The 26,379-nt window shown below is 36.7% G+C and overlaps 2 long non-coding RNA genes across 3 annotated transcripts in view; one reads left to right on the forward strand and one right to left on the reverse strand.

The window, feature by feature from the left end:
• The window catches only part of LOC114676273 (uncharacterized), a 123,753-nt gene that overhangs the window by 39,355 nt on the left and 58,019 nt on the right, over nucleotides 1-26,379 (forward strand). The gene's annotated exons all lie outside the window — the stretch shown is intronic.
• Nucleotides 1-26,379, reverse strand: part of LOC106997085 (uncharacterized) — a 219,838-nt gene that overhangs the window by 11,283 nt on the left and 182,176 nt on the right. For both annotated transcript variants that reach the window (XR_013414527.1, XR_013414526.1), the window contains exons 8-9: nucleotides 7,733-7,905; nucleotides 3,837-3,938 (exon numbers count right to left, since the gene is read on the reverse strand). This is a non-coding gene — a long non-coding RNA (uncharacterized LOC106997085). The remainder of the gene's footprint in view (nucleotides 1-3,836; nucleotides 3,939-7,732; nucleotides 7,906-26,379) is intronic.

Consider the following 26,379-nt stretch of genomic DNA (forward strand, 5'->3'; position numbering starts at 1 on the left):
GCAAAGCCGAGGCATCACGCTACCTGACATCAAACTATACTACAAGGCTACAGTAACCAAAACAGCATGGTACTGGTACCAAAACAGAGATATAGACCAATGGAACAGAACAGAGACCTCAGAAATAGTATCACACATCTACAACCATCTGATCTTTGACAAACCTGACAAAAAGAAGAAATGAGAAAAGGATTCCCTATTTAATAAGTGTGCGGGGAAAACTGGCTAGCCATAAGTAGAAAGCTGAAACTGGATCCCTTCCTTACACCTTATACAAAAATTAATTCAAGATGGATTAGAGACTTAAATGTTAGACCTAAAACCGTAAAAAGCCTGGAAGAAAACCTAGACAATACCATTCAGGACAGAGGCATGGGCAAGGACCTCATGTCTAAAACTCCAAAAGCAACAGCAACAAAAGCCAAAATTGACAAATGGGTTCTAATTAAACTAAAGAGCTTCTGCACAGCAAAAGAAACTACCATCAGACTGAACAGGCAACCTACAGAATGGGAGAACATTTTTGCAATCTACTCATCTGACAAAGGGTTAATATCCAGAACCTACAAAGAACTCAAATTTACAAGAAAAAAAAAAAAAGAAAGAAACCCATCAAAAAGTGAGCAAAGGATATGAATAGACACTTCTCAAAAGAAGATATTTATGCAGCCAACAGACACATGAAAAAATGCTCATCATCAATAGCCATCAGAGAAATGCAAATCAAAACTACAATAAGATACCATCTCACACCAGTTAGAATGGTGATCATTAAAAAGTCAGGAAACAACAGGTGCTGGAGAGGTTATGGAGAAATAGGAACACTTTTACACTGTTGGTGGGACTGTAAACTAGTTCAACCATTTTGGAAGACAGTGTGGCGATTCCTCAAGGATCTAGAACTAGAAATACCATTTGATCCAGCCATCCCATTACTGTGTATATACCCAACAGATTATAAATCATGCTACTATAAAGACATATGCACACGTATATTTATTGCAGCACTATTCACAATAGCAAAGACTTGGAATCAACCCAAATGTCCATCTGTGACAGACTGGATTAAGAAAATGTGGCACATATACATCATGGAATACTATGCAGCCATAAAAAAGGATGAGTTCATGTCCTTTGTAAGGACATGAATGCAGCTGAAAACCATCATTCTCAGCAAACTATTGCAAGAACAGAAAACCAAACACCACATGTTCTCACTCACAGGTGGGAATTAAACAATGAGAACACTTGGACACCGAGGCCTGTTGTGGGGTGGGGGGTGGGGGGAGGAATAGTATTAGGAGATATACCTAATGTAAATAACAAGTTAATGGGTGCAGCACACCAACATGGCACATGTATACATATGTAACAAACCTGCATGTTGTACACATGTACCCTAGAACACAAAATATAATTTTTAAAAAAATTTAAAAAAAAAAAGCAAGACTCTGACAGGCGTGGTGGCTCACACCTGTAAACCCAGCACTTTGGGAGGCCAAGGCGGGCAGATCACGAGGTCAGGAGATTGAGACTATCCTGACTAACATGGTGAAACCCTGTCTGTACTAAAAATACAAAAAATTAGCCAGGCATCGTGGCAGGTGCCTGTAGTCCCAGTTACTTGGGAGGCTGAGGCAGGAGAATGGCATGAACCTGGGAGGTGAAGTTTTCAGTGAGTCAAGATCGTGCCACTGCACTCCAGCCTGGGCAACAGAGCGAGACTTTGTCTCCAAACAAAACAAAGCAAAACAAAAAAACAAACAAACAAACAAAAAACAAGACTCAGCCATATACTGTCTTCAAGACACTCATCTCACATGCAATGAAACCCATAGGCTAAAAGTAGAGTAATGGAGAAAGATCTGTCAAGAAAATGGAAAACAAAAAAGAGAAGAGGTTGCTATTCTTTCAGACAAAACAGACTTTAAATCAATAATGATGAAGAAGGAGAGAGAAGGGCATTCATAATGATAAAGGGTTCAATTCAACAAGAAGACTTCACTGTCCTAAAGATATATGCACCCAACACTGGAGCACCCAGATTTGAAAAAAGTTCTTAGAGACCTATGAAGAGATTTAGATAACCATACAATAACAGTGGGAGGCTTCAACATCCCTCTTACAGTGTTAGAAAGATCATTGAGGCAGAAAACTAACAAAAATATTCAGAATCTAAGCTTGACACTTGACCAAATGGATGTAACACACATCTACAGAACACTCCACTCAACAACAGAATATACATTCTCATCTGCACATGGCACATACGTTAAGATTGCCCACACACTTGACCCTAAAGCAATTCTCAAAAAAAATTTTAAAAACTGAAATTGCATTCATTGATTTGTGGATGTTGAACCAACTTTCCACCTGAGGAATGAAGCCTACTTGATGGTGATGGATTAGCTTTTTGATGGGCTGATGGATTTGGTTTGTAAGTATTTTGTTGAGAATTTTTGCATAAATGTTCGTCAAGGAAATTGGCCTGAGGTATTATTTTTTTATTGTGTCTCTGGCAGGTTTTGGTACCGGTATGATGCTAGCCTCACAGAATGAGTTGGGGAGGAATATGTCCTTCTCAATTTTTTTGAATAGTTTTAGTGGGAAAGATGCCAGCTCTTCTTTGTAAATCTGGTGGAATTTGGCTGTGAATCCATCTGGTTGGGCTTTTTATGATCGGTAGGCTACTTATTACTGATTCAGTTTTGGAGCTCATTATTGGTCTGTTTACGGAATCAATTTCTTCCTATCTCAGCCTTGGGAGGGTGTGTGTGTCCAGGAATTCACCCATCTCTTCTAGAGTTTCTAGTTTATGTGCATCGGAGTAGTCTCCGATGGTTCTTTGTATTTCTGTGGGGTCAGTGATAACATCCCCTTCATAATTTCTAATTGTGTTCATTGAAGTATTCTTTCTTTTCTTTATTAGTCTAGTCAGCATCCTGTCTATCATTAATTGTTTTTTAAGCCAACTCCTGGATTCATTAATCTTTGGAATTGCTTTTTGTGCCTTGATCTCCTTCAGTTCAGCTCTGATTTTTATTATTTCTTTTATTCTGCTAGATTTGGAGTTGATTTGTTCTTGTTTCTCTAGTTCTTTTAGTTGTAATGTTAAGTTGTTAATTTGAAATCTTTCTAACGTTTTGATGTGGGTGTTTAGTGCGATAGATTTCCCTCTTAACATGGCCTTAGCTGTGTCCCAGAGACTCTTGTATGTTCTAGGTTTGTTTTTTTTTTTTTCTTTGGTGTCAAAGAACTCCTTGATTTCTGCCTAGGAATGCAGCCAACCAGGGAGGTGAAAGATCTCTTTAATGGGAATTACAAAACACTGCTCAAAGAAATCAAAGATGACACAAAGAAATGGAAAAACATTCCAAGCTTATGGTTGAGAAGAATCAATATTATTAAAAACGGCCATACTACCCAAAGGATTTTACAGATTCAATGCTACTGCTGTCAAACCACCAATGACATTCTTCAAAAAACTTGAGAAAAAAAAAAAACAACTATCCTGAAATTTATATGGAATCAAAAAAGGGCACAAAGAGCCAAAGCAATCCGAAGCAAAAAGAACAAAGCTGAAGGCACTACATTACCCAACTTCAAACTCCTACAGGGCTGCAGTAAACAAAACATCAGGGTACAAAAGCAGACATATAGAGGCCATTATCCTAAGAGAATTAACACAGGAGCAGTAAACCAAATACAGCATGTTCTCACTTACAAATGGGAACTAAACTTTGAGAACACATGGAAACAAAGAGGAGAACAGCAGACACAGGAGTTTACTTGAGGTTGTAGAGTAGCAGAAGGGTAAGGATCAAAAAACTACCTACCAGGTATTATGTTCGGTACCCGGGTGATGAAAAAATTGTACACAAAATCCCAGTGACATGCAATTTACCCATGTGACAAACCTGTACATGTATCCCCTGCACCTAAAATAAAAGTTGAAAGACAAAATTTAAAATAAAAATCAAATAAAAAAAAATATGATGTGAGAACAACTTAACCATACATTGAAGAATGAATTAGAAAACAAAATGTGGTATATGCATACAATTAAATATTAATTAGACTTAAAATAGAAGGAAATTCTGACACATGCTAGAACATGGATTAACCTTGAAGACACGCTTACTAAAGTAAGCCAGTCACAAAAAGAAAAATATTGTATGATTTTACTAACACGAGGTTTCTAGAGTTGTCAAGCATGTAAAGACAGTAAGTAGAATGGTAGTTACCAGGGACTAGTGAGGGAGAAATATTGGAGAGTTAAGCATTTGGTACAGAATTTCAATTGGGGAAGATGAAAAAGTTCTGGATAGATGGTGGTGATGGTTTCAACATTATGCATATATTTAATGTCACAGAAACATATGCTTAAATTGTTTGAAATGTTAACTTTTGTGTTATGTGTACTTTATCACAATAAAAAAATGTATTTCATTCTGAATATATTTGGAAAGTAGAATCCCAATCTGAAGGATTTTATGTAAGTATGAAAAAGAGATTTTATGTGAGTATGAAAAAGGGTTAGGGCAATTAAAATTAACAGAGAAGTCAGCAAGAATTGGAGATTTGAGGTGAAAATCAGATGTTGTGTTGTGAGATTTTGTTAATATTGAAGTGAAATGAACAACTGGATTGTTGTAATTGATTGCTAACTGATTTTCCGGCTTCTGCTCTGGCCTAAGGTCTAATCTCAAAACAGCAAAACAGCCAACCTTATAAATTTAAGTCAGAGTGTTTACATCAACACTGAAAATCTCCGCTAGACCCCCACCTCATCCACAGTTAAAATGCCAAGCTTTAAAGCAGGTCTGCAAGGCTCTGCATGACATCCATGTGCCCTGTAACTCTTCACATCACTCATTGCTCTCCAGTCACACCTGACCTCCTCTAGTTTTTCTTGATCACCCCACATATGGTCTCACCTGAGGACTCTTACACTGGCTGTCTCCTCTGCCTGGAATATTCCCCCAATCCCAAAACTCCCCCAGCTATTGACTTATCTATGCATCCTTCAGATCTTTCTATTTAGCTGCCTTATTAGTGAGGTCTCACCTGACAGAATACACAATGAAAAGCCTCCCCTTCCTTGCGCCCGGACCTGCTTTATTTCTTGATCTACTACTTATTACCGGATGATGTATCATTTATTTACATGTTTGTTTACTATCTTTTCCCTTATAGAGTTTAAGGTCCATAAAGGAAGAGATCTTCTATTTAGTTCGTTGACTTATCTCCAATGCATAAAAGAGTATCATATGTGATGTCTGATAGCTTCTTTATACATTTGTTAAATAAGTAAATGAATGAGCTTTTTCTGACCACTCTAGAGATGTTTTCAGAACTGATTGTGTCCTGCTCTTAATTTGTAGTAAAGTAAGAACTGGGACTGCTTGCCTCTCTACAGTTTTCTTTAATTATTTACTATATAGTCCTAAATATATTTTATTACTGATATTACACCTAAGATATGAAACAAGCAGTAGTTATTTACATTTGCAATTGTCCCAGAAATGTAACTTTTTGCAGTTTTGTTTGAATCAGGATCTAAACAAGGCCCTCACATTGACATTGCTTAATAGGAGTTTTAAACATTCCCCTGGATTTTTTTCCTTTTTTTTTGGTGGTGGGGGGTGTTGACCAGGGGGCTTATAATTTTTGTTGTTGTTGTTGTTGAAGAAACTAGGTCATTTGCTTATTGAGTTTTCCACAGTTTGAATTTCACTGATTTCAGCCTCATTGTGATGTTTAAAATGTTTCTCTGTCCCCTGCACTTCCTATAAATGCATTTAAAAGGCCACGAGTGGTGACTCACACCTGTAATCCCAGCATTTGGGAGGCCGAGGTGGGTGCATCACCCGAGGTCAGGAGTTCGCGACTAGCCTAGCCAACGTGGTGAAACCCCATCTCTACTAAAAATACAAAAATTAGCTGGGTGTGGTGGGGGGGTGCCTGTAATCTCAGCTACTTGAGAGGCTGAGGCAAGAGAATTGCTTGAACCCAGGAAGTGGAGGTTGCAGTGAGCCAAAATCGTGCCACTGCACTCCAGCCTGGGTGACAAGAGAAAAACTCCATCTCAAAAAGCAAGCAAACAAACAAATAAATAAATAAATGTGTTTAAATGTGTTATTGAGTTGAGACTCAAGGTTTGGACTCATAGTCTTATTATTATTATTGTTATTTTTGGCAACACCACTTCAGTGATGGTTAAGTGTTCTATCAGCCAGCACTCAATATTTGGTAGTCTCACTTTCCAAAATAGGTATTTTTGTTAAGGAAATAAATCATTACAGATTCAGTTCATGTGTTCTTTTTTTCCCTCCTTTATTCTTTGGCTATGTTTCCTTTGTTGGGAATATATTCTTCCTATCCAGGTTTTCATGCTTTAATAAATATAGTTATGCATGCATAAATAGCCTCTTTTATATCAACCCAATAACATTTATGTTACTATAAATGGTATCATATTTTATATTGGATATTACAACTTACTTTTTCCGCTAAAAGTTTTTCTCTCATTTATTCAAGTTAAAACATTTTTCTATTTTATCTATTTTAATAAGCATTCAGTATTCCATAATATGAATATGTTATGATATATTTGTTTCCCATTTAATTAATGCTACAATATTTTTGTGGGTACATGTGCATAGATATAGAATGACTCAGTCCTATAGGAGACACATTTTAAACTTTACTATATCCTGCCAAATTGTTTCCCAGATCCCTGATAACATTTCAAACACCTATCAGCATCGTTTTCCCAAATGTACAGCAACACTTGGCATTGTTAGATTTTAAATTTTTGCCAATCTGATATTTGCCAAATCTTTATCATTTTTGTTTTCCTTTGTAATTCTCTACTAATGAGTTGGAGCATCTTGATATGTTTGTCGGGTTCAGGGTTCTTTTACTGTAAGTCACCTGTTCATACAGTGTAGCTGTTTTAATCTCAGTTAATTTTTTACATTAATTTACAGGAGTGCTTCATTTATTCTGAAAAACAATCCTCTCAGCTATTGCATTGAAATATCTTTTCCTAGACTTTATCTTGTTCTTTTACTGTGTTTATATTGTGTGCTGTCAAAATAACATATTATTTATCCCTCAAAATTTGTATTTTCATAGCTAGTTTAAAAAATACTTACCTTCCTTAAATTCATTAAAAAAGTCATCTATATTTTCATAAACATTTTAAGTTTTTTATTCAAATTTTAATTGTTTTTTTCTATGATGTGGCATATAAATCTTCTTTTAATTTTTTTCCATATAAATAACCAAAATGTCCTCAAACCAAAAATCAAATTTTTTCTTTCCCCATTGATGTGTAAAGCCACTTCTGCGGTTTACCAATTTCCCATATAATGTTGAGTGATGTCTGGGATCTCTACTGCATTCATCTAATTGTCTGTCCATATATACAGGTGCTATTTATAATTTCAGATAAAGAGATCATAGTTTTTAAAAATCTAACAAAAGGCTCTGCTAAACATTAATGGTTCTCTTATAGTCGATTTTCTCTATTTCCAACCATCTATCAATAAACTACTCCAGTTTTTACAGATTACTTCATCTATTTGTGTATCCTACTGTAAATCCTAGCCGACATCCTGGAATTGCTGCAAGCAAACACATTTTATATTCCCTTTCTCTTAGACAAATTCCCCACCTGATATCCTCTTCCCTCCCTCTCCTCCTGGCCTAGCTGGGCCCCACTTACATATTCATGGCTCACATGAGTCCAACACATGTCACAGTTCACCAACTTTCCTGGGTTATTCACTTGGTTTTCTTCCTTCATGAACATTTTTTTTTTCCTGTTGCCTTGTGAACTCTGAAGTACGTGTCACGACTGAAGAAACGATGAACATAATATCATAAATCTGGAAGTACCTATTAAAGGACATATCTGATAAATATTGATCCTTCTGATTCAACATTATACAATAGTCAAAAAGAGTGAAGCCAAATTTATCTGTGTAATTTAAATGCAAAAAGTTTAGCAGAAATGAAAATTACTATAAATATTTCCTTTTTAACTGCTTTTAGATTTATCTGTTGGACTTCCTTTCTAGTCTCTGACATTTTTTTGGCCAACTCAGTGCTGATATGTCATCAGTCAAGCCAGCACAACAAGGAAATCCTATTGTTGAAAAAAAATTAAAGGCTTTAAAACATTGTTGATTGAGGAACATAGAAAACATCATTTAAAAGCCTTTTAAATTACCATTTCCTCCCTTGCTGCTAAATTTCCCTTTGTCTCATTTCACGCAGCTGGTCTGAATGATGACAGAGTGGTTTGCGATTATGTGGGTGACATTAGGCACTAGCTGAAATGGACACTAAAGGAAGAATCCAGCATCCTGAATTTATAATTCCTGCTACATTTGGCACTGCACCAACTTTACAAACATACAGCCCTCTTTTCCTCCCTCTCTCTCTCTCTCTCTTTTTCTGTAAATCCCATGGCCAATGAATGCTGCTATGGCAACGAAAGCTGGGGAAAGCCAGGGGAGCCTTGGCTATAAAAAGAGTTTTCAGAACATCATGGTAACCCGGAGCCCAGTGGCAGACTCTCAGGCAACCACATACTGTCACACATCTTGTCTAAAAGCAAACGCTTCTACCAAATTTATTTACCTGTGTTGTCAAATCACTTGCTACTGAATTCTAAGGACTCTTATTTCTATGATGGTTTTCATTTTCAATTATTGTATGGTTCATTCAAATCACACAGGTACATTTCTACAGTTATAAGACGCTTCCTAAAATAGACTCTTAGAAACTGAGCACAGCTGTCAAAATAATGTTATCGTCTTCAAGAATCTGTTTCAAAGATAGTTATTCCAAAGAAATTTAAAAGTTATATTCCTATATTAGCACACTAAGTAGTTCATGCCAGTTTAGTAAATCAAATATTCCATACTGCTAGCTTAATAAGATGGGGAGTCATGCATGAAATGACTGCCAGGTTAATGACATAGGGAGCCATGCATGGCATGTATTTGCATATAATAGCACAGAATGTTCTCCTAAATCCTTTAAATTACTCATCAATTCTTAAACAGGCATTTAACTAAATCCTCATTCAGAATCAGGAAGGTTTTTTTTTATTATTAAAAAAAAAAAGAATGAAAGAAAAAAAAAAAACACCTACATATTTGAAGTGATTCGATGGGAGCTAAACAAACCTTAAAGGATTATTTTGGTTGGAAATTCTAGCCTTGGGGAAAGGTTTACAGATCTGCATAAAGAAATAAACACATCTCCAGGGCCAGAGTAGAGGCGAGGGCCAGCAGCAAGCCCGTTTCCCAGCACTGTCTTTATCATATGCACAGTGAGTGTAGACCAGAAGTTTAACTTTTAGCCTCAGGAAAAAAAAGGATGTATCTCTAAAGCAGTGCAAAAAATATAGATTACATCTTGAATTGTTTCTTATTTCCAGTGTTTTGATGCACTCAATTGTGAATGAAATGAACAGGTTTTCTTTCACTTGGCCATCTATACATTCAGGGTATTAAGGAAATGTGTAACTGTTTATACAAACTAAGCAGACTGCATACAATCAGTACAGTTATAAACCCCACTGTTACTCAGAGGAAATCAGAAAGTACCCATGTCACACAATGGCTATTTTCTCTATCTGAAGGTGATGGTTTCCAAATAGCTTCATTAATCTCATAAATACTCATTGCAAAATAGGATGTACATACACCTCTAGAAGCAAAGCATGTCCAAAGAACAAAAAAAAGATAAAAAATGCAGATTTAGGTAACTGGTCTTCTCTTCCTCTCACATCTAGTAATAATGGCAACTAATCATTGAGCACGTTCTCTACCTCAGTGTGCCAAGTGCATTTTCTGTAACCCTAACATTGATCTTCAGTGTAGGTATTATCTTCATTTTACAGATAGGGAAAGTGAGATTCATAAAGATTAAATAACTAATTCAAGTGACAATCTGAAACCAGGAAACCAGGATTTGAACTCTGTCGCAATTTCAATCCCATTTCCTTTCCACTAGCTACATTTTTTTTCTCAAGGCAGAAATAATTAACAGCGAATAAACTATTTCTACAGTGAATAAAGAAAAATAAGCTCAAGGATTTCTCTGAAAAGAGTGGTCTAGATTTTCTAGGATTCTTATATTGCCATCATGTGCTAATACAGAATAGAGGAATCTCAACACCAGTCACTTCTTATGTCATGGTTACCCTCTCTGGGAATTTGGGTTGTTGTTAGCTGATTAAGATTATAAGATACATTGACAGTGGGAGTGGGGTGCATTTTATGTTAATTAGTATCTTAAAGCAATTCTAAAGCATGGTTCCAGAAATATAAAGCAAAAACCTACTCATTGACCAGAGGCAGAAAGTGTCTATGTAAATATTTACATATGGTCAATGGGTTGACATAACTCTATGAAGCAATGTTTTCTTTCAAGCATAGCCTTTCCTTAAGTGTTCATTATGTCTGATTGGAAAATGAGCTCCTTTCTAGTGAGATGGGTAGCCTTGCTGTCAGATAAAATAGTAGCCATAGCTATGACACGTGTGTCTCTGATTAAGGTGGGGTTGACAGTCGACTGTTGAAACATAAATGATTTGCAGAACTTAATGTTCACCCAATAAACACAACTATAAATATTTTTTAAGTTGTAAAGTGTAGTAACACAAAATTATAAGAAATAGGGTGTTTTACTTAAAGTTGCATAGAAAGAAATTCACTTATAAATGCAGAAAGCATAGGCATGGTATGGAGTTAGATTAAGGAGATACAAAAATAAATGAAGCATAGATTTTTGCCCTCCAGGAGCTCACGTCGAATGGAAAAAAAAAAAAAAAAAAAAAAAACACCGACGAACATTTAGTCTTCTAGATTCTGCAATAAATACAGACATTGGAGCACACAGAGATAAATTTAGCCCAGGCAGTAGTAGGTGGTAGGGAGAACAAGGAAGGTTTCCCAGGTGACACCCAAGTTGAAAATGACAGGATACAAAGAACTTAGGCAAGTGTGGAGGAAAGGAGCGTAATGTGTCAATAAAAGAGTTTAGAATAAAATCCAGCCAGGAAATCAGGGGAATTACATGTAGCTCAGGGATGCCTGGTAGGATGATGGTTGTGTCATGACCAGGACAGTGTTCACCTCTAGAAAACTCTGTAGTGGCATAAATGTTGAAACTCAGTGCTTAGTTTTTTTTTAAATGTAGTTACAATAGGCATGATTTTCCGATCCAAAAAATTAGGATAAATTAGGAGGAGACATTGTGTAGAGCGGGATAAACCATTGAGATCTGATGTTTTCAAAAAAATTTGCATTGCCTAATTGTTGTAAAAAGAAAGTAAATTTAGGCTGAGTTAGGTAACAAATTACATATAATTTCTGTTTCTGTAAAATCTAGAGATACTTGTTTCTTGTTGGTTTAACTTTAATGTTTTTCCTTAGACTGCAAATAAACAACATTGGGTTACTCATGATCATTTATTTATTTAATTAATTTATTTATTTATATACTACTTTCATTTTAGGTTCACAGGTACGTGTGAAGGTTTGTTACATAGGTAAACATGTTTCATGGAGGTTTTTTGTACAGATTATTTCATCAACCAGGTATTAATCCCAGTACCCAATAGTTATCTCTTCTGCTCCTCTCCCTGCTCCCACCCTCCCTCCTCAAGTAGATCCCAGTGCCTGTTGTTTCCTTCTTTGTGTTCATAAGATTTTTTTTTTTAAGTTCCAGGATACATGTGGAGAATGTTCAGGTTTGTTACTAGGAATATGTGTGCCACGGTGGTTTGCTGCACCTATTGACCCATCCTCGGAATACCCTCCCCTTACCCCCGAACACCAACAGGCCCTGGTTTATGTTGTTCCCCTTCCTGTGTCCATGTGTCCTCATCACTCATTTCCTACTTATGAGTGAGAACATGTGGTGTTTGGTTTTTTGTTCCTGTGTTAGTTTGCTGAGGATGTTGGCTTTCAGCTTCATCCTTGTCCCTGCAAAGCACATGATCTCATTCCTTTTTATGGCTGCATAGTATTCCATGCTGTATATGTGCCACATTTTCTTTATCCAGTCTATCACTGATGGGCATTTTGGTTGGTTCAATGGCATTGCTATTGTAAATAGTGCTGTAATAAACATATGTGTGCATGTATCTTTATAGTAGAATGATTTATAATCCTTTGGGTATATAACCAGTAATGGAATTTCTGTGTCAAATGGTATTTCTGGTTCTAGATCCTTGAGGAATCACTATACTCTCTTCCACAATGGTTGAACTAATTTACATTCCCATAAAACAGTGTAAAAGTTTTCATATTTCTCCACAGCCTTGCCAGCATCTATTGTTTCTTAACTTTTTAATAATCACCATTCTGACTGGCATGAGATGGTATCTCTTTGTGGTTTTGATTTGCGTTTCTCTAGTGATCAGTGATGTTGGGCTTTTTATAAATGTGTTTGTTGGCCACGTAAATGTCTTCTTTTGAGAAGTGTCTGTTCATATCCTTTGTCCACTTTTCAATGGGGTTGTTTTTTTCTTGTAAATTTGTTTACATTCCTTGTAAATTCTGGATATTAGACCTTTGCCAGATGAGTAGATTGCAAAATTGTTCTTCCATTCTGTAGGTTGCCTGTTCACTCTAATGATAGTTTCTTTTGCTGTGCAGAAGCTCTTAAGTTTAATTAGATCCCATTTGTCAATTTTGGCTTTTGTTGCAATTGCTTTTGGTGTTTTCATCCTGAAGTCTTTGCCTATTCTTGTGTCCTGAATGGTATTGTCTAGGTTTTCTTCCAGGGTTTTCGCGGTTTGGGTTTTACATTTAAGTCTGTAATCCATCTTGAGTTAATTTTTGTATATGGTGTAAGGAAGGGTCCAGTTTATGTAAGTCCTGCTTGCTTTTTTCCACTCATTTATTAATTTTGGTTACATAATAACCACCTGGAAAACCTCAATCCCCAAACAGAATCTGTGGCCTAGATAATCTACATCTAATTTTACAGTACTCTTCACCAACCTACTATCCTAAATCAGGCAGCGATTATCCTCTTTTCATCATTCCTCAACTTTCCTGTTTAGATAGTACTGTTGCTTCTAAAGTTTATATATATAAACTTTATTTTTGTGTGTATTTACTCATATATATATTTACTGTTTTATATGTTTTTACTGTTTATATATTCAATGTAAATAAATAGAGTAATTTTAAATTATTTTTATCTTGATAAAAGGAAAATAAACATCATGTAATTTTTTGAGAATTAACTTTTCATTTAATTATTGTATTATCATACTGCTAAGATTAATTCATGTTGTGGGAAGTCAGGGACCCCGAATGGAGGGACTGGCTGAAGCCGTGGCAGAAGAACATAAATTGTGAAGATTTCATGTACATTTATTAGTTCCCCAAATTAATACTTTTATAATTTCTTATGCCTGTCTTTTCTGCAATCTCTGAACATAAATTGTGAAGATTTCATGGACACTTATCACTTCCCCAATCAATACCCTTGTGATTTCCTATGCCTGTCTTTACTTTAGTCTCTTAATCCCATCATCTTCTTCATAAACTGAAGAGGATATATGTCGCCTTAGGACCCTGTGATGATTGCGTTAACTGCACAAATTGTTTGTAGAGCATGTGTGTTTGAACAATATGAAATCTGGGCACCTTGAAAAAGGAACAGGATAACAGCAATGTTCAGAGAACAAGGGAGATGGCCTTGGACTCTGACTGCTGGTGAGTCAGATGGAAGAGAGCTATATTTCTCTTCTTTCAAAAGCAAATAGGAGAAATATTGCTGAATTCTTTTTCTCAGCAAGGAATATCCCTGAGAAAGAGAATGCGTCCCTGAGGGTAGGTCTATGAACAGCCCCCATGGGGGTGGCCATCTTTTACAGTCGAAGCCAGAGGGATGAAATAAGCCCCAGTCTCCTGTAGCGCTCCCAGGCTTATTAGGATGAGGAAATTCCCGCCTAATAAATTTTGGTCAGACAGGTTGTCTGCTCTCAAACCCTGTCTCCTGATAAGATGTTATCAATGACAATGCGTGCCCGAAACTTCATTAGCAATTTTAATTTTGCCCTGTCCTGTGGTCCTGTGATCTCACCCTGCCTCTATTTGCTTTGTGATACTTTATCACCTTGTGAAGCATGTGATCTCTGTGACCCACACCCTATTCGTACACTCCCTCCCCTTTTGAAAATCGCTAATAAAAACTTGCTGGTTTTACAGATCAGGGAGCATCATGGAACCTGCCGACATGTGATGTCTCCCCTGGACACCCAGCTTTAAAATTTCTCTCTCTTGTATTCTTTCCCTTTATTTCTCAGAACAGCCAATGCTTGGGGAAATAGAAAAAAACCCACGTTAAATATCAGGAGTGGGGTTTTCCCCGATATCTGGCGGCACGCCTGGTGGTTTTTTCTTTTTTCCTAAGTGCATGTGGGAACTCGATTCCCTTTGGTAGGTGCAGAGAAATGTCATTGGTTTGGTCCACAGATATGCGTGTTCGACTCCCTGATGACTGGTGAGTAGTCTGTGTATGGTCCAGGTTAACTATGGGTCACACAGAGTATAAAAATTATACTTATCTCTTCTATATTAAACTCCAGTTAAAACAGGGAATTGTTCAAGTGCCCTTGGAAAATATGGTCACTCTGTTCAGGGCAGTGGTAAAATTCTATCCTTGGTCTCCTGAAAAAGGAACCTTATATGTAGACCTGTTAAAACAGGGAAGTGTCTGAGTAACCATGGAAAATATGGTCACTCTATTCAGGGCCTTGGTTTCCTTGGAAAAATACCGTCCTTGGTTTCCTGAAAGAAGAACCATATATGTAAAAGTGTTGGATCTTGTTGCAGCATTCCAGTAACTGGTCTCCACAGGGAATTATGTTCCCGTTACTGTTTGGGGTGATTGGGCCTTGGTGCATGCCATCCTAATACCTCCTCAACTTTCCTTTCCCACACGGCTTTTGTTATCTGATCAGCCTTTCCCTTCAGCTACTCCTCTCCCACCTAAGGTGCTGAAAATTCAATGTCTAACTCTGGTGACTTTGGCCTAACATTACCCCTAATGATCTCACTTCTTTTCATGAAGAGCTGGTACTTGAAGCTCCTGCAGCCTGGACTCACACAGCCCGGGACCGTAGATAGGCTAATTCTTCCCTCTTCCAATCTTTGTAGCATTTGCCTCCGAGTGTTACCTAATGGCTCCAGAACCAAAGTACAATTTACCCGTAATTCTTCAGGCCTTCCCCCATCCACTTTAGCCCCTCACCCTCCTGTCAGTGTCGTTTCAGTTCCTCAGCTGGTCACATTGCCATCCACTCAGCCTACTTCTCAGTACCGTTCTTCACACATGGACGCCCGTAATCACCAGTATACTTCTGCTTCTTCTACTTCTTCAATTCTCCTTTCTCACACTCTGATTCCAGTCTGCATCAACATGCACTGCTCAATCTTACCTTTTTAAGAGAATTTAAGGATGCTTATACTCAGTATGGTCCTACTTCTCCTTATGTTAGAATGGTATTACAAGCTTTTTGTATGGAGCTCGCCTTACTTCCTTTAGACTTGGACCTTTTGGCAAAAAGCTGTTCTTACCCCATCTCAGTCTGGTGGTGAGAAGAGGCCTGTTTGCAGGCTCAGCTATATCAGGCTAATGGCATTCTAATTGCTCAGGCTCAGTTCACAGGTTCTGATAGTTTCTTTGATACTTATGCCCAATTAAACTTTGATGCTCTTACCATGAAACAAGTAACAAATGTGTGTATGAGAGCTTGGGATAAATTATGCGCTCCAGGCCAAGCTCCTGTTTCTTTTACCACGGTTAAACAAGGTCACTCTGAATTATACCCTGATTTTTTAGCTAAATTACAAGATGCTGTTGAAAAATCTGTCTCTGATGAGTGCACTCAAGGTATTCTCCTTCATATGTTAGCTTTTGAAAATGTGAACTATGAGTGTAAAATGGCCATGCGTTCTGTCCAACGACAAAATTTATCTGATCACAGGATGTTGCCTGCATATATTAGAACTTGTGAAGGCACTGGATCAGATACCTACAAAGCTATTCTGTGGGCATGGGCCATGAAGGACACCGAAGAAACTAGTTCCACTAATTCTTTTCTTGGAGTCTGCTATAATTGCGGCCAACTTGGTCATACTCGAAAATATTGCACTGTTAAAAACTTAAAAGCAGCCAAGTCTACTCAACAAACACAGCCAAATGCTGCTGCTACTGTTGGCCCACGTTGTTGCAAGGGTAAACATTGGGCAAGTAATTGCCTCTCTAAGTATGATATAGATGGAAATCCCCTGCCACAACACCAGGGAAACAGGGAGTGGGGCCAGTCCCAGGCCCCAACGTCAAATGGGACCCTTTAGACTCAGACCAATGTTGCGTTTCCACTTCAGGCAGTCCCAATGCAACCCCCAGCACAAACAAACTTACCTATAGCCAACCCAAATGGGGCCCAGTCTCTCCTTCTGTCTCAGTACAATGCTTGTCCATCTCCATGGTAGGCGGCGGGGCGGTTGATCTCCGTAGTACTATTCCTCTGAATTTATTACCTAACTCTTTGCCTTTAATTGTCCCTACTGGGGTCACTGGCCCTTTACCTCAAAGTTCGGTGGGTCTGGTGTTAGGTAGGGCATCCACCTCGGCTAAAGGTATCATCATTCATACTGGTCTCATTAATTCTGATTCCGTTGATGAGATTAAATTAATCGTGTCTGCCAAGGTTCCTGTTTCCATTCTGGCTGGTGAGTCAATTGCTCGATTGCTTTTACTACCTAATATTGTTTTAAACAAAGGAAATAAGACACGTGGCCCTGGGATGGGCTCTGGTGGGGAAAAGGCTGCTTATTGAATTAATGTAATTTCTAAACAATGCCCACCTGCACCATACACATTCAAGGAAGAAAGTTTGAGGGCATAGTAGATACTGGTGCTGATGTTTCTGTTATTTCCTCTAGTTTATGGCCTTCCTCCTGGATTAAACATCCCGCTAACGTGGGACTAGTAGGTGTTGGAAAAGCCGAGTATGAAAGTGTGTGAAAGCACATTTATCTTGCCTTGCACTGGCCCTGATGGTCAAAAGGGTACAATTCAGCCCTATATCATGCCAATTCCCATTAATCTTTGGAGTAGAGATTTACTGGCACAATGAGGAGCTGAAATTAATATTCCACATAACTCTTAGAGTATTCCCAGTCAGCATATGATGGAAAACATGGGGTTTGTTCCTGGGCTCGGTCTTGGTCCAAAGCATGAAGGAATTACTAAACCCCTCCCAGTTACTATAAAACAAAACAGGGCGGTTTTAGGTTATCCTTTTTAGTGTTGGCAGCTGCCACCCCTCCTGATCCTATCCCTTTACAATGGAAATCTGACACACCCGTTTGGATTCAGCAGTGGCCACTTTCTAAAGAAAAACTGGAGACTTTAAGTCAATTGGTTTCTGAACTGTTACAACTTGGAAATGTGGAACCCTCTCTTTCCCCCTGTGTTTCTAGTAAAAAAGAAATCTGGTACATGTCGGATCGGTTCGAAGTTCAAGCCGCCTTTCAACATTCCGTACTGTGGCAAATTCACTTGTCTAATTTCATTGGCGTTATTCACAATCATTATCCAAAGAACAAATTGTTTGATTTTATAAAAATGACGTCTTGGATGGTCCCTCAATTAACCAACCATCAAAGATCAGCCCATTCCTGAGGCCATTACAGTGTTCACTGATGGCTCAGTAATGGCAATGCTGGTTATATAGGTCCTACAGTCAAGCTTATTTCTACCTCTTATACTTCTGCTCAAAAGGCAGAGTTAATTGCTGTGATTACTGCCTTACAGGATTTCCTCAAACCTTTAAATACTCTCTCTGATTCTACTTAACGTGGGAAAGAGAATATGCTTGTGTTTCTCCAGGAGATCATCAAAAGAAAACCATAGGGAAAAGATGTCTGTGTCAGAGACTGCCCTCAGACGTGGTGAGATCTATGCCAACTCCTCAGAAGCAGGCACACCAAATCACAATGAGTCAAATTCAATCCTCTCTGATGGACCCAGCTAACTAATCCCCCTTCTAATTATCTTTTTCTCCTTACGAACCTAAAAACCTCACCATTTCTATTAGCCTGAAAATAACATCCCTCTGTTTTTCTCCTCCTCCTTCAGCACTCAATCTCGCTTACAATAGGTAATGATTCTCCTCTTTATACTTTATACTTTCTGTCTCACCAATTTCCTCTCACACTGATTTACCTGCTACACATAATTATTCTTATTGGGCTTATGTGCCTTTTCCTCCACTTATTCGACCTCTCACCTGGATGAATGCTCCTGCAGAAATCTATACTAATGATAGTATGTGGATGCCTGGAGCTACATATGACTGTTGCCCAATTCAACCAAGAGAAGAAGGCACTGAATTTAATTTTCCTATGGGTTATAAATACCACCCTCTGTGCCTTGGACAGGCACCTGCTTGTACTCATCTAGAAACTCAAGTCTGGGCTGCTTATCTTCCGGATAAATCAGCTACAGAGGAACCGGGATATTTGGTCTCTGGCCTCTCCCTTTCTCCTTTAAAACAAATGAAAGAGGGAGTAATGGGAGATACCCCATACTTTCATTATAAGCCTGCAGGAAAACCATGCCCTAAAAATTTTGAGGGCCCATCTAAAACTTTAATTTGGGAAGACCGTGTTAACTCACCTGCAGTAATATTAAAAAATGACTCATATGGTTTAGTAATAGACTGGGCACCAAAGGGCTATTTAAAAAACAATTGCTCATCTGGCGGAAAGGAATGCCTGGAGGCTACTTATTTTATTTCTTATCGGGAGAACGAGAATCATCATTCTACTTTGCATAGGAAGTTCAGCTCATTCTTTCCCTTAAAATGGGAAGATAAAAGCATTACCCCTATGAGGCCTAATATGATACTCCCCATTCTGAGCCCAGAACACCCAGAACTTTGGAAATTGGCTATTGCCATGTCTGGACTGTGAGTATGGGAAGGGGAAACTATTCTGTCTGTTGTCCCCACTACCATCCCCGTCTCTCATTATCAACATAGATTCAGACATTCTGCTTTACTTACCTCCAAGCTGACTGTTCCCATACAGAGTTGTGTTAAGCCTCCTTACATACTGTTAGTTGGAAATATCAAAATTTGGACGAACAATCAAACTGTCCAATGCATTAACTGTCATTTATACACTTATATTAACTCCCATTTTGACTCCAGGAAAAGTGTAACGTTGGTTTGAGCTCAAGAAGGAATCTGGATTCCGGTAACTTTGTCCAGACCTTGGGAATCCTCCCCCTCAATACATTTAATTAATGAAGTGTTACAGGAAATTCTAAAAAGATCTAAGAGATTTGTTTGCACTTTAATCGCTGTGATCATGGGCCCAATTACAGTCACTGCAATAGCCACCACTGCCGGGAATGGCGTTACGTCAGTCTATTCAAACGGCTCATTTTGTTAATGATTGGCAAGCCAATTCCACCCAAATGTGGAATTCTCAACAAGGCATTGATCAAAAATTGGCTAATCAAATTAATGATTTAAAGCCATCTGTTATTTGGCTTGGAGATCAGGTAATGAGTCTCGAACATCACATGCAAATGCAGTGCCACTGGAATACCTCTGATTTCTGTATCACTCCGTATTCCTATAAGGAGACTGATGATTCATGGGAAATGGTCAAAGGACACCTTCTGGGTAGGGAAGATAATTTATCATTGGACATAACTAAATTAAAGAAACAAATTTTTGAAGCCTCTCAAACTCATTTATCCGTTGTGCCTGGAGCTGAGGCATTAGATCAGGTGGCAGAAAATCTTTGTGGATTAAACCCCATGACTTGGATTAAGTCTATTGGGGGCTCCACTGTAGTAAATTTTGGAATTATGTTTCTCTGTTTAATCGGCTTGTTTTTAGTGTGCCGGACCAGTCAAAGAATCCTGTATCAAAATCGAGAGAACAAACAAGCCTTCATCGCCATGGCACATTTATATAAAAAGAAAGGGAGAAAAATCATAGTTTTTTGTCACTGTATTTCATTCATTTTAACCACTATATGTTATTTTATTGGATGTGAATATATGAATATATCACATTTACCCTGTTTATGTGCTTTTCTGTTTTTCCAGTTTTTGCTATTGTGAACAGTGCCACTATGAATATTTTACATGTGTTTGGTGAAACATGTGCACAAGTACTAGATTTCTTTTGTTTATTTACCTAAGATATAGAATTACTGAGTCATGGGGTAGGCAAATGTTCTGCTGTGGTAATGCCAAACTGTTTTCTAAATCACTGCATCAAATTATCCTTCAAAAAGTAGTGTATAATAGGTACTGTGAATCTACAAGCGTTCCAACACTTGGTATTGTGCGAGTTTATAATTTTTGCTAATTAAATGGGTATAAAAATGTATCCTATTGCATTCTTCCTATATGTTTCCCTGATCATCAGGGATTGTTACTTTGTGTTTCATTGAACACGTAGGTTTTCTCACACATATGTTTGGTGAAATATCTTGCCCACATTTTCTTGGATTTTTTTTTTTTTTTTTTTTTTTTTTTTTTTTGATATGGAGTCTCGCTTTGTCGCCCAGGCTGGAGTGCAGTGGCGCCATCTCGGCTCACTGCAAGCTCCGCCTCCCGGGTTCACACCATTCTCCTGCCTCAGCCTCCGAGTAGCTGGGACTACAGGCGCCCGCCACCTCGCCCGGCTAATTTTTTGTATTTTTAGTAGAGACGGGGTTTCACCGTGTTAGCCAGGATGGTCTCGATCTCCCGACCTCGTGATCCGCCCGCCTCGGCCTCCCAAAGTGCTGGGATTACAGGCTTGAGCCACCGCGCCCAGCCTTTCTTGGATATTTTTGAGTTCTTATTGGCATAAGAATAATTCATGCCTTTTTGATACCAATTCTTTAACAATAGTAAATATTGTAAATACGTTTTCCTAGTTTGAAATGTCTTTTCATTTTCTTCAAGCTTTGCTTTTATAACCAAAAATTTTTACTTGGAAAAGTTGCAGTTATTCATTCTTCCTTTTATGGTCAATTTTTCTCTGTTTTATTTTATAAGTATTTCCCTATCTTAAAGTTTAGGAGAAATCACTTATATTTTTCTATCAAGGATTTAAAGTATGAAATTGATTTTTGTATATCATGAGAGGTAGGAATTCAAATATACATGAGTATACTATTTTCCCAGCTTTATTCATTGAATTTCTTCCTTACCCACTTTTCAGACACAATACACCTCTCGTGTATGAGTTCCACGCATGTGTGGGTCAACCTCTGAGCTCTATGTTATTCTGTTAGTCTAATTGTCTGTCTCTGCAATAGTATCACATGATCTTAATTACCATAGCTCTATAAAAAGACCTATTATCTAAATAATAAGTCCATCCTTCATACATATGCTCTCAAAATTCTTCTGGCAATTTTTCCCTGTAATCTTCTATATAAATATTATAAATGGATTATCAAGTTTCTTTCTTTTTAGATTTTAACATGATTTGCCTTAAATCTATGCATCAATTTGAGAAAAACTAACATTTTTAAGATATAAAGATATAGTTATGGTATATCTCCCCATTTATTTAAGTCTTTCATACTTTTTAATACAGTTTCATAATTTTACTGTGGAAGTCTTAACATCATTTGTTAAATTTATTTCTATGTATGTATTACTGTTCCTTGGTTTTATCTTCATCTTTGCCCTTGATGTTCTTTGGTGAACCAAAAAGCCTTAATTTGACATAATCAAGCTAGTTAATTTTTCATCTTTATCCTTTTGGGTTTTTGTTAAAGTATTTCATGACTCTAGATTGCACAGATATCTTTCTACATTATATTCCATTCTCTTTGTAGTTTTATGTTTCTTATCAGTCTTTAATCTAGTTGTAGTACACTTGTTTATATATTGTTAACTAGAAATTCAGTTTTGTTTTTCTCCACATAATGATCTAGTAGAAATAATTCACATTTCCTGCATGGATTGGTGATGACACTTTAATCATATATTAAATTTCTGTTTGTAGAACAAAATAGTGACATTGATTTATTTAATTTTTCTTTCTTAAGTTTTTATATCTACTTTATTATTGACTGCAAGATGAAAGTGATTGACAAGAATCAAAGTATACATTTAAAAAATGTTCAAGTGACATAGAATTGTACATATATATTGTTTGCAACATGATGTTCTGAAGTACATACACATTGTGAAATAGTTAAATCTAGCTAATTAACAAATATATTGTCTCAGTTATCATTTTTGTGGTGAGAACACTTAACCTCCAATTTTTACATTTTCAAGAATTCGATGTATTGTAATTAACTGTAGCCACCATGCTATACAATAGATCTCATGAGCTTATTCCTATCTAACTATAATTATATGTCCTTTAACCAACATCTCCCTGTCCTGCTTTTCCCCTGACTACCCCAGCCTCTGGAAACCACCATTCTACTCCCTGCTTCTATGAGATTAGCTTTGTTCAACTCCACATATGAGTGAGATCATGTAGTATTTGTCTTTCTGCGCCAGTCCTACTTCACTTAACATAATGCTTTCTAGGTTCATCCATGCTGATTTTATTTTTTTATGACTGAATAGTATTCCACTGTATATACAGGTGAAATTTTCTTCATCCATTCATCTGTTGATGAATACTTAGGTTGATTCCATATTTTGATTATTGGAAATAGTGCTGCAGTAAACATGGGAGTGCACATGTCTTTGACATACTGATTTCCTTTTCTTCGGATATATACCCAGTTCTAAAATTGCTGGATCATATGGAAGTTTTACTTTTAATTTTTTGAGGAAATTCCAGACTATTTTCCATAATGGCTGTACTAATTTACATTCTCAGAAACAGTGTGTAGGGTTCCCTTTTCCCCACCTCTATTCCAACATTTGTTACCTCTTGACTTTTGACAATAGCCATTCTAACAGAAGTGAGGTAATATCTCACTGTGGTTTCGACTTACATTTCTCTGATGATTAGTGATGTTGGGCATTTATTCACGTACTTGTTGGCAATTCACATGCCTTCTTTTGAGAAGCGTCTATTCAGATTTTTTGTCCATTTTTCAGTCAGGTCATTAATTTTCTTGCTGTTGAACTGTTTAAGTTTCTTATATATTTTGGATATTAACCTCTTATTGTATGGTGTGCAAATCCTGTTCTGTGGATTTTCTCTTCACTCTGCTGGTTGTTTCCTTTGCTGTGTGAAAGCTTTTCAGTTTAATTGTTCTATTTTTCTATTTTTGCTTTTATTGCCTGTTCTTTTGTGGTCACATCCAGAAAATCATTGCCCAGACCAATGGCATGGAACTTCTCTGTTAGGTTTTCTTCTAGTAGGTTTCATGGTTTCAGGTATTACATTTAAGTCTTTAATCCAATTGAGTTGTTTGCTGTATATGATGAGAGATAAGTGTCTGATTTCATTCTTATGTATGTGGATATTCAGCTTTCCCAATAACTTATTGAAAAAACTGTTCTTTCCCCATTATGTGTTCTTAGTACCTTTGATAAAAATCAGTTGGCAATACAATTTCTCAGCTCTTTATTCTATTCCATTGGTCTATGTGTCTATTTTTATGCCAGTGTCATGTTGTTTTGGTTATTATAGTTTTGTAATATATTTTTATATCAGATAGTGCTATGGTAGTGTGATGCCTCCAGCTTTGTTATTTTTGCTAAAGATTGCTTTTGCTATTTAGGATCTTTTTTGGCTCCATAAGAAGTTTAGGATTTTTTTTCTATTTTTGTGAAAAACGTCACTGGTATTTTGATAGGGACTGCATTGAATCTGCAGATAACTTTGTGTAGTATGAACATTTTACAATATTTATTCTTCTGATTCATGAACACAAGATGTCTTTCCATATATTTGTTTCTTCAGTTTTTTTCATCAATATTTCTTAGTCTTCAGTGGAGATTTTTCACCTCCTTCATTAAACTTATTCCTAAATATTTTATCTTTTGTAGCTATTGTAAATGAGATTGATTTCTTCATTTCTTTTTCAGATAGTTTGCTATTAGTGTACAGGGACATTGCTGATTTTTTGTGTATTGATTTTGTGCACTGCAATTTTGCTGAATTTATATACTAGATTTAACAGGTTTTTGAGGGAGTCAGAATACACATTTTAATGAAACCCATTATAATGAATTATCTATAAAAAGAGTTATCATATGTTTTCATTTATAAATGCCATCTCAGATTAATTAATAATGTTGCCTCAACTTGTTCTCAAGAGTGTCATTTCAAAAAATTAGGGGTGGTGAAAATTAAGTATTTATGAATATAATCACATCTTTGACCACTGAGCACTTTTGACCACTTTCACCATTTGGGACACCTGAGAGCAGTGGAAGCCAAATCTGACACTACAGTTTTGAATGGTTACCCATTCAGAATGATGGGAGCTCCTAAGCTTAACACACTCCATATTAAGCAAGTTAAAAATATCCACACATTAAAGTGAAATCTCAGAAAATCAAGGGAAAAGAAGAAAAACATTACATAGAAAGGAGAAACAATTTACCAGATTCCTTAAAATCAGCAATGAACAATTGAAGGTATTGGTGCAATATTTTTTAAAGTGTTGAGAGAGAATTAACTTTGTAGCTAAATCTCTATACTTTCCAAAACTCATTATTCAAAAGTAAGTATGAATGATTGGCCTGATGACTCACGCCTATAATCCCAGAACTTTGGGAGGCTGAGGCAGTCAGACTGCTTCAGCCTATTTAGTTCAAGACCAGCTTAGACAACATAGTGAAACCCAGTCTCTACCAAAAAAATTCAAAAAATTAGCCAGGCATGGTGGTGTGCACCTGTAGTCCCAGCTATTTGGGAGGCTAGGAAGCTCCCTTGAGTCTGGGAGGTGGAGGTTGCAGCTGAGATCCTGCTACTGCATCCAGCTTCGGTGACAGAGTAAGACTCTGCCAAAAAAAAAAAAAAAAAAAGTAAGTATGATAAGTATGAAATAAAGACTTTTCAGCCATACAGACTCCGATGTTTCACAGGATTGGGTATTACTGGAAGGGATGGGGATGAGGATGGGGATGGAACCTAAGCTAGACTGAAAAGAAAATAATCAACCAAGATAACAAGTAAGTGAACCCAAGAAGTAGGCTGTGAGAAAAGAAGGCTAGTCAAAGAAATCATTGCATAAAATAAAACAAATAACAGTAAATATTTATTTATAATTTATCATATCCAATTGTGTAATCACTTTAAATGATTTGATTCATTTAATCTTTCTACCACCCTAAGAGGCAGGTATTATTATTCTCATTTATCAAATGTGAAAACTGAAGTGCAGAGAGGTCAAGCAACTTATTCAAAGTCACACAGCTAGTAGATGATGAAGAATAGACATGAGCCAAGGCAGTTTAGCTTTGCCCTTAATCAACCTACTTTATTACATCTCAGTAAGTATAAAGCATAGGAGAACAATAATACATAATTATGATAAGATTTCTTACAGCAATTTCAAGTGCAGCTTCAGAAAATAAAAACATAGTAACCCAGTGGGCAAGAGAAAAGATGGGAAAAAGAGAGAAGGGAAATTTAAAAAATGTTTTTTTATCTTGAGTAGTAATATACAGATATGGATTAAATTTGACTATATTTTTTAAACTATAATGTTGGTTATATTTTAATATTTAATAATAAAGTTGGTTATAGTTGTATGTTTTGTGGAAAACCAATGAAAATATTAATTGAAACCTATTGACTATAAAGATGTAAACTGTAGCATCAGTGCTCAACTAAATGGTGGTGATGGTGTGCTAAAGAGAATGCATCTGAGACATTATTTAGATTTTGTCGTGCCTCTTTTTCTATCTTAGCACTCTATCCTTCTCAACAATTTTGGGAGCTTATCAATGTTTTTTTCATTAATGCTTTTTCTGCTCAGATTATTAGAGTTTGTTTCTGCTGTTTGCAAATAACGACCCTAATTAGTGCAATTTCTAAAACTGTAGAGAAAAAAAAAAAAACGAGAAAAAATAAAAATTAAAAAAAAAATCTAAAAGAAGGTGAAAAAAGAAACAAAGATGGAGAATCAAAAAACACAAGATAATATAGCAGAAATATGTCCAAATACATCAGTAACAATAAATGTGACTGGGTTAAACCTAGCCTTTCTTTAAAAGTTTAAGACTTTTTTTAAAGGCCAAGACTCAAAGAATCTTTCAAAAGTTAACTTTATGCTATTTTTATTTACAAGAATTTGACCAAAAAAATATGCAATTTAATGTAAAGAAATGAAAACATATATTCCAGAAAAATTATAATTTAGAGTTCAGCATTCT

Source organism: Macaca mulatta, chromosome 2 (assembly GCF_049350105.2).
Source record: "Macaca mulatta isolate MMU2019108-1 chromosome 2, T2T-MMU8v2.0, whole genome shotgun sequence".
NCBI classification, from domain to species: Eukaryota; Metazoa; Chordata; class Mammalia; order Primates; family Cercopithecidae; genus Macaca; species Macaca mulatta.